This window comes from Xenopus laevis, chromosome 8L (assembly GCF_017654675.1).
Source record: "Xenopus laevis strain J_2021 chromosome 8L, Xenopus_laevis_v10.1, whole genome shotgun sequence".
NCBI lineage: Eukaryota > Metazoa > Chordata > Amphibia > Anura > Pipidae > Xenopus > Xenopus laevis.
The window spans coordinates 64,657,533-64,665,227 of NC_054385.1; the positions used below are offsets into that span (position 1 = coordinate 64,657,533).

At 40.4% G+C, this 7,695-nt stretch overlaps 1 long non-coding RNA gene across 1 annotated transcript; it reads right to left on the reverse strand.

Annotated features, from left to right (window-relative positions):
• Window positions 1-840: 840 nt before the first annotated feature.
• LOC121397045 lies at window positions 841-6,174 on the reverse strand. The gene is made up of 2 exons (XR_005963384.1): window positions 5,962-6,174; window positions 841-1,805 (listed from the first exon to the last, which is right to left on the reverse strand). It is a non-coding gene; the product is annotated as an uncharacterized LOC121397045 (long non-coding RNA).
• Window positions 6,175-7,695: the final 1,521 nt, after the last annotated feature.

Sequence of the window (7,695 nt, forward strand, 5' to 3'; positions counted from 1 at the left end):
CCATTCCATTTATAGTTGCATTAATTGTACTGAAAAATCCGACTGTCTGTTGCTCTTTGTAGTCGAGTTATGTATATTCTGTGAATAGAAGGAATACACGTATATATATGTGGATATGAAAGATTTGTATTGACCAACCGCTCGAATAAAAATGTTTCTTTAAAAAAAAAAAATATTCTTATATTTTTGGGCATTCTCAAATAAAGGGTGCTGTTTAAAGCTAAGTGAATCCGGAAGAAACATACTTTTTAGGGGCTGGAAACTTGGAAACCACAAGAGCAACTGGTGCATGGTCTGAGACATCAATGTTTCCTATATTTGTTTCAATAGTTCTATTTATCAGATTATTGGAAACTAAAATTTAGTCTATTCTTGTTCCTATGTGATGAGCAAAAAAAAAAGTGAAATCTTTTTCAGCGGGATGAAAAAGCCTCCAAACATCATTAAGTGTCTTTGCAGAAATCATGTATGAGATTAGACTTCTTACAAGGATTATTCAATTTCCAATCAGATCTATTTAAAGAACTAAAAAAGGACTCATTCAAGTCCCCTGCCAGAATAATAATATTAACAGGAAGTGAAGAAATTTCTTCCTGAACTATTTGGAGCATACAACATTCAATTTTCGATGAAATAAGGCTACCCCACATTTTTTATTAACAGCAGGGGAGAAGGCTAGCTCATCTACCTGTAAGGGCCACTGAACTGTGCTATCCCTGCACTGTCCTTGCAGCTGCGAGCCGGCTCGTCTTATACTTGATGCAACGGTAAACCATCTGATATCATCTCCCAAGGCGTGCTGATCAGGGAACTTGCAATGAACGACACTGTAGGCTTGTGTGTTGCAAAACAAGTTCAGTTTATTATGGGTAGTACTACAACTTATATAGCATAGTAAACAAAGAGATTCAATTGTGATGACATACACAATGTGATTACCTTATATTTGGTAATATTTGAACAGCTGAGTGGCTATAGTACGTTTACACAGTCTACAGCTGGTGTGTATGTGATAAGAAGCATGCTTGTGCAATCAAGTGTTCAAGCAGGAAAATACATTAGCCCCTTGCAATCCCTTTCAATCCCCCTTTTAGTCACATAAGTGACTATACCCGAGCAGCATGAATAAGCTTAAGTTGCCAGCCCTCAGAAGAAGTAATTAAAGATGAAGTTAATTTCCTGATATAGGGAATTATACAGCAGAAAAGAAATTAAACAAAAATTAAGACAATCAATAAGGTGACACCGATCTGAGCTAAGATTTTTTGCCAATGGAGTTATACCAGAAGGTGGTAGTGCCATCACTTTGTTTGATTGCAACTTGTGTTCATTAGTAGACTGACCTCCTAAGGTGGTGATAGGGTTTGATCGTTCATGGCGATGGAGTGTTGTATTTCTCTTGAAAAACTGATAACAAACTGATCCCAAAGGGCTGTGAGGGTTTGCGTAACAGAGAAAGGAAAGTGCCAATTATGCACCATAGTGCATATTATGTGGACTTCCTCATCATCACCGGTGGTAGGGGTGTTAGGTCCTGAGACATCATCTTCGGGTCCTTCTGTGACGGATTTAGTGGTGGTGTCATGTTCCGTGTTGTCAGCTTTACTCAGTTCCGGCGTTGGAAGTGTTGGCGCGAGTTTCACTCGTGAAGCGTGGATCCAATGGTCGCTGGCATCGGTGAGGACTGCTGTCCATGTGATGGCAATCACTGTGACTCGTGGGCCAAATGGGAATCCCCCTTTTCGATAGCGATGGAGCTGTCGAACCACAACAGGATCGCCTGGGCGAAATGGATGGGTCGGCTCCTGGGGGGGGGCAAAGGAAAAGACAAAGAAACATCACCATAGATGCCATTCAATGTAGTAATAAGATTACGTACATACTCCTCCTGAATTGAATTAAGATTAGTGTGTTGGATGACTAAGGGGCCTTTGACCCAGGGAGTTGGAAATGGGCGTCCCATGACAATTTCAAAAGGAGATAATTTAGTAACTGAATGTGGTGTCATCCGTATTTCAGCTAGCACTGCAGGTAAAAAGGACTTCCAATTAGTCCATGTGGCAGATGTGGCTTTGGTGAGCTTATCCTTTATGGTGCGATTCATTCGCTCAACAACACCGGCACAGTGGATGGTAAGGAATGTGAAACTTCCATGTGATTTGTAAGGTGGAAATTAGAAGCTGGAGGACCTTACTAACAAAAGCTGGGCCATAATTGGAATTAATTTGTTGCGGACAACCAAATCGGGGTATGATGTCATTAACTAGGAACTTGACAACGGTTTTGGCGTCCTCGTGACGGCAAGGGAAAGCTTCTACCCAGCGAGAGAAATGGTCAGTAAAAACAAGCAAATATTACTGTAGTTTGACAATCTTAGGAATATGAGTAAAATCAACTTGCCAGTGAGAAAAAGGTGCAATTGGGGGAGGCAAATTTTGGTGTACTTTGTGTGTTCCTAAGGTGTTGGCCCTAAGACAGATGAGGCAAGTTTTAACAAAGGTAGAACAATGCTGTCTGAGATTCTTTGTGATGAAATGTGTTTGCATTTCAGCCAAAGTGAGCTTAGAACTCCTATGGCCAATGCCGTGATCTTGAGAGATAAGTAGGGGTAGACTGCTTTCGGGGATACCCACTTTGCCTTGGATGGAATAAAGACCAAACTGGTCAAGGGTAAGATTTTGCTGTTCCCAAAAATGCAGGTCAGTCTGAGTGGCAAATGTTTGCAACCTGGTCTGCTAGGGCATTACCGAGGGAAATCTCGTCAGTCCTGTTGGTATGTGCCCTGCAATGTATAATTGCAATTTCAGAAGGAAGTTGGATAGCTTGTAAAAGATTATCAATGAGGGCAGGGTGTGCGATGGATTTCCCATCTGTAGTAACATAACCTCTTTGTTGCCAAATTTTGCCAAAATCATGAACTACCCCAAAAGCGTATCTACTATCACTGAATATATTAACGGGGCAGTTGACAAACAAGTGACAGGCCCTGGTGAGTGCTATAAGTTCTGCTGCTTGTGCAGAATTAACAGGGATAGACTTAGTCTCGAGTACCATATCAGGGAGTTGGACAACTGAATATGCTGCTTTGTAGGTGTCATCGGAAGGCCTGGAACAGGAAGCATCAACAAAAACATTAGTAGCATGTGGCAAAGGAGTGTCAGTTAGATTGAGTCGAGGTGAGGCAGAGTAGTGGATAGATTCAACACAGTCATGAGGATCGAGTATAAAAGCATTAGCAGGGTCAGACAGATGTAATAGAGCATGCAGTACGGCAGCAGGCCCTTGAGTGTTGATTGAGTATTTTATCTGTAAATTTGCAGTACCTAATAGAATAACTTCATAGTCCTTGACATACAAATGAAAAGGTTTAGCATAATTAGGTAAACCAAGCGCAGGTGCTGTAACCAATGTCTGTAGGAGAGAGTGAAAAGCATTAGTCATTTGTTCAGTCCATTGTACGTAAGGTGGTGCATCCTTTTTAGTACATTGTCTTAAGATATTGTCAAAGTAAGAACAGTTCGGTATCCATTGACGGCAATAGTTGACGATGCCAAGGAAGGACAGCATTTCCTTTGGAGTTTCAGGTTTTTTTTATCTTAGTCAGTGCTTGTACTTTTTTTGGGTTTATTTGTCTCTGGCCATGGGAAAGAATGAATCCCAAATATTCAACAGTCTCAGCCCCCATCTGAGCTTTATGTTTAGCAACCTTATGACCCTCTGCTGCCAGATGTTGCAGCAGTAAGGGGGTATCATGGTGGTTAGCTTCCTGGCTTGGACCACACAACAATAAATCATCAACATATTGAAGCAGGACAGAACCATGGCCGGGGGCCCATGACTTAAGGGTATGCTGGAGCACCAGGGAGTAAGCCGCTGGTGAATCCACTAGGCCTTGGGGGAGGTGTTTCCAGGTAAGTTGGAACCCCATCAAAAGTAAAAGCCAAAAGTAACTGTGTCTCAGGGTCTACTGGAACCGGAAAAAATTCATTGGATAAATCCAAAACCGTGAACACCAAAGCATCACACGGAATGGAAGTAAGAAGAACCGTAATGTCTGGCACAATAGGTGCAATTGGTATAATTAGTGAATTAATAGCTCTTAAATCTTGTACAAATCGAAATTCGTTGTTCTTCTTAGGAACTGGATTAATGGGAGTATTGTAAGGAGACACAACACTAGTGAGGATATCCTGATTAAGGAATATCTGTATTAACGAGCGGATACCATCTAACTTTTCCTGTGAAAGAGGGTACTGTTTTATGTATACTGGATGTGAGTGTGGTTTAAGCAGTGCTTTGTAAGGTGTACAGTCAACAAAGCCCACATCAAATTTGTCATTAGCCCATACAGACAGAATGGAAGGGTTAGTAAAAAGGTCGTTAGAATTTAGAAAAATAGAGCTAGTTTTGGAAACAAAAATATCTGCAGAAAGGCCCCCATCAGAGGAAATTCTGATGGATTGAAATCCTAACTTGTGGAATAGATCTCTGCCTAACAGATTTTCGGGGCACCCAGGGATGAGTGTAAATGGATGTGAAATGGTACGGGTAGAGCCTGGGCATACAATAGGTAAAGGCGGTGTTTGGAAAGTGGGAGTTAGTACCCCATTAATCCCAACTGAAGGTATCGATGTGTGTCTGTCTCCCTCATAATATTTTGTATTAATGCAGGAGGTGGTGGCTCCCGTGCCCACTAGGAATAATAAATCCACTCCTGCAACGTTTAATACAATGTATGGGTCTGCACTGGATGAGGATGAGATGACAGGGAAAAGCGGGGTACAACCTTCAGGGCAGCCCTATGTAGAACCTGGCCAGTTGATGGTGTGTCTGGGAGTGGAATTTGTCAAAGTCTGGGGTTGTGTCTGAGGTGCTTGTGGTTGAAATGTTGGGGCTGGGGCATAAGGGACTGTTTGTTGATTTTGAAAAGTAGGACACGGCAGCCTGGGGTATTGATTATGCCAGTGGCCAAATTCATGACAATTGAAACATTGAGTATTGAGTGAAGTATTGGAGTTATTGGGAGAACCCCAACTATTATTCTGATTAACCCAATTACGTCTACCTCTTCCTCTACCACGACCTCCATTCCAGCGACCTCTGCCATATCCACCCCTTTCAGTGTATTGATTATTAAATTGGAGTAGATAGCCATGTAAGGGGGTGGGGTAGTATTAACAGTTTGATCACAGGTCGTAGAGCATTGTGAATTGTGTAATTTAAATAGTTTTAAAACACCAGTTTTTCGTGGATTGTAGTTCTTAGGGAGGGAAGGTGTAGAGTACCAACCTGGGGCAATCTTGAGCCAATTTTCCCACCCGGTGTCATATATGTATAATACCATTTAGGGTCACCTTCTTTCTTCTGAACACACATTTGATAAACTATATTCATATGATATAAATCATTAGCTCCATCACGTGGAAAAGGATTATCAAGCTTTAAATTTTCACACCAACCTGCAAGATTATCTACCCAAGGGTCAACATAAAATCCTCCAGTAGGACTACATCTTTACACATACTGTTTGCAAGTCTCATTAAGGAGGGGCGGTGGTAAATTTTTTAAAGTCTTACCACCCATCTTGATTCAAGACAAGTACAGTCTACAAATAAGATTAGTAAGTATCAAAAAGAGAAAAAGAAGTTATAGGATAGACTAATTGGTAATGTAATGATTAAATGTAACTCACAGTTTTCCTACAAGAACTGTTTATTTGTTCTTATATTATAGGCTGACTCTCTGTTACAGGTTTATTCACCTATTGCCTGGACTCATAAATCTAAACTTTTTGCAGGAAAGATAGCCTCGAACTCTGAACATTCAGCGTTTTTATGTCTACGGTGTATAATGGGATAAGAATAGGCCGAAGGAAGAGAAGTGAAATAGAGTCAACAGAAATATTGGTTAATCAATTATGTGGTTTATCGAATTCAATAAAAAAAACAAATATCTCAATACCTTAAATTCTTATCAAAGAACGAGTCATGTACAATTGCAACGAAACAGAGAAACCAGGGCTGAACTGAGATCAAGGTCCCAACAATACCCGTTTAGCAACTCGTGATCACTCTTAATGCTGCAACTGTTCACAGATATATTTTAAAACACAAATACACAAACAAGACAAGACAATAATACGCATGGAATGACGAATCAGTCAGTAAAAAATGGTCTCCGTGCACAACCTGAGTATCCCTATTTTACTATACTACTATGGTATCTCTATAACCCGTCTCAACCATACATGAGACAGTCTCAACCATACATGAGACACTTTAAGCTGCTAATCATGCCCTTGTTTCAACCATACATGAGACAGTCTCAACCATACATGAGACACTTTAAGCTGGTAATCATGCCCTTGTCTCAACCATACATGAGACACTTATTTAAACTAAGGAATTGGTTAATCGGAAAGAGCCAAAAGGTAAGAGAAAAGACCGTCAGTTCAGACAGTGATTCTACTTACCTCTGGATTTCCAGCCGTTCCACTTCTGACACCAGAGAACTGTAAGGGCCACTAAACTCCACTGTGCTATCCCTGCACTGTCCTTGCAGCTGCGAGCCGGCTCGTCTTATACTTGATGCAACGGCAAACCATCTGATATCATCTCTCCAGGCGTGCTGATCAGGGAACTTGCAATGAACGACACTGTAGGCTTGTGTGTTGCAAAACAAGTTCAGTTTATTATGGGTAGTACTACAACTTATATAGCATAGTAAACAAAGAGATTCAATTGTGATGACATACACAATGTGATTACCTTATATTTGGTAATATTTGAAAACCTGAGTGGCTATAGTACGTTTACACAGTCTACAGCTGGTGTGTATGTGATAAGTAGCATGCTTGTGCAATCAAGTGTTCAAGCAGGAAAAGACATTAGCCCCTTGCAATCCCTTTCACTACCCAATCTTTTTTCAACCAAGCATTCTCTGAACCATTAAGATGGGTTCTTGTAGGAATGCTATGTCACATTTGCTATTTTTCAAACTTTTTAGAATACTGCTCCTCTTGGAAAAGTAATTTAACCCATTTACATTCCAGGAAACAATGGATAAAGTATTTGTTTTAGGTGAGAACATCGGCCTGAAAAATGATTCCGAGCAGATTTTAATAGATCAATACAAATATAGTTAAGTCCACTGGTAAAAACAAAGCAAAGCATACAAAAGATGACAATGTTAGCATATTAAACTGGAAACAGTATCTTGTAGAACAAATTATCATACAAATAGTAAACACTGTTGGAAACATTTGGAAGACACTTCCTTTTTGGAAGCCAAATAAACTCTCTCAATGAGAGACGTTAAACAGAGCACATATTACCCGATACAGGGTCATAAAGGTGATAATAGGATCAACTTTCCTGGATCTGGACCTAGCTTTGGTCTGACTGTGGGAAGATTTTAAATCTCTGGTAACCCTGGATTGGTAAGAATTTTCATATCTCCACACTCTTTGATCCTTAGCAGATGGGCCATCTTTTAAGTTTAAGGCATAAAAAATGACAGATAACAGAAAACACCTTTAGACAAACAGAGCTTATCTGCTATCTGCTGTGTAACATGAGCCTTTTCTCCTTTGAATGGCTGCCCCCATTGTCACACAGTAGCTTATTTATATAATCTACAGACCAGCCAATTCCCTATGGGCCAGACTGTAAATTATATCCTTATAAACGGCGCGTT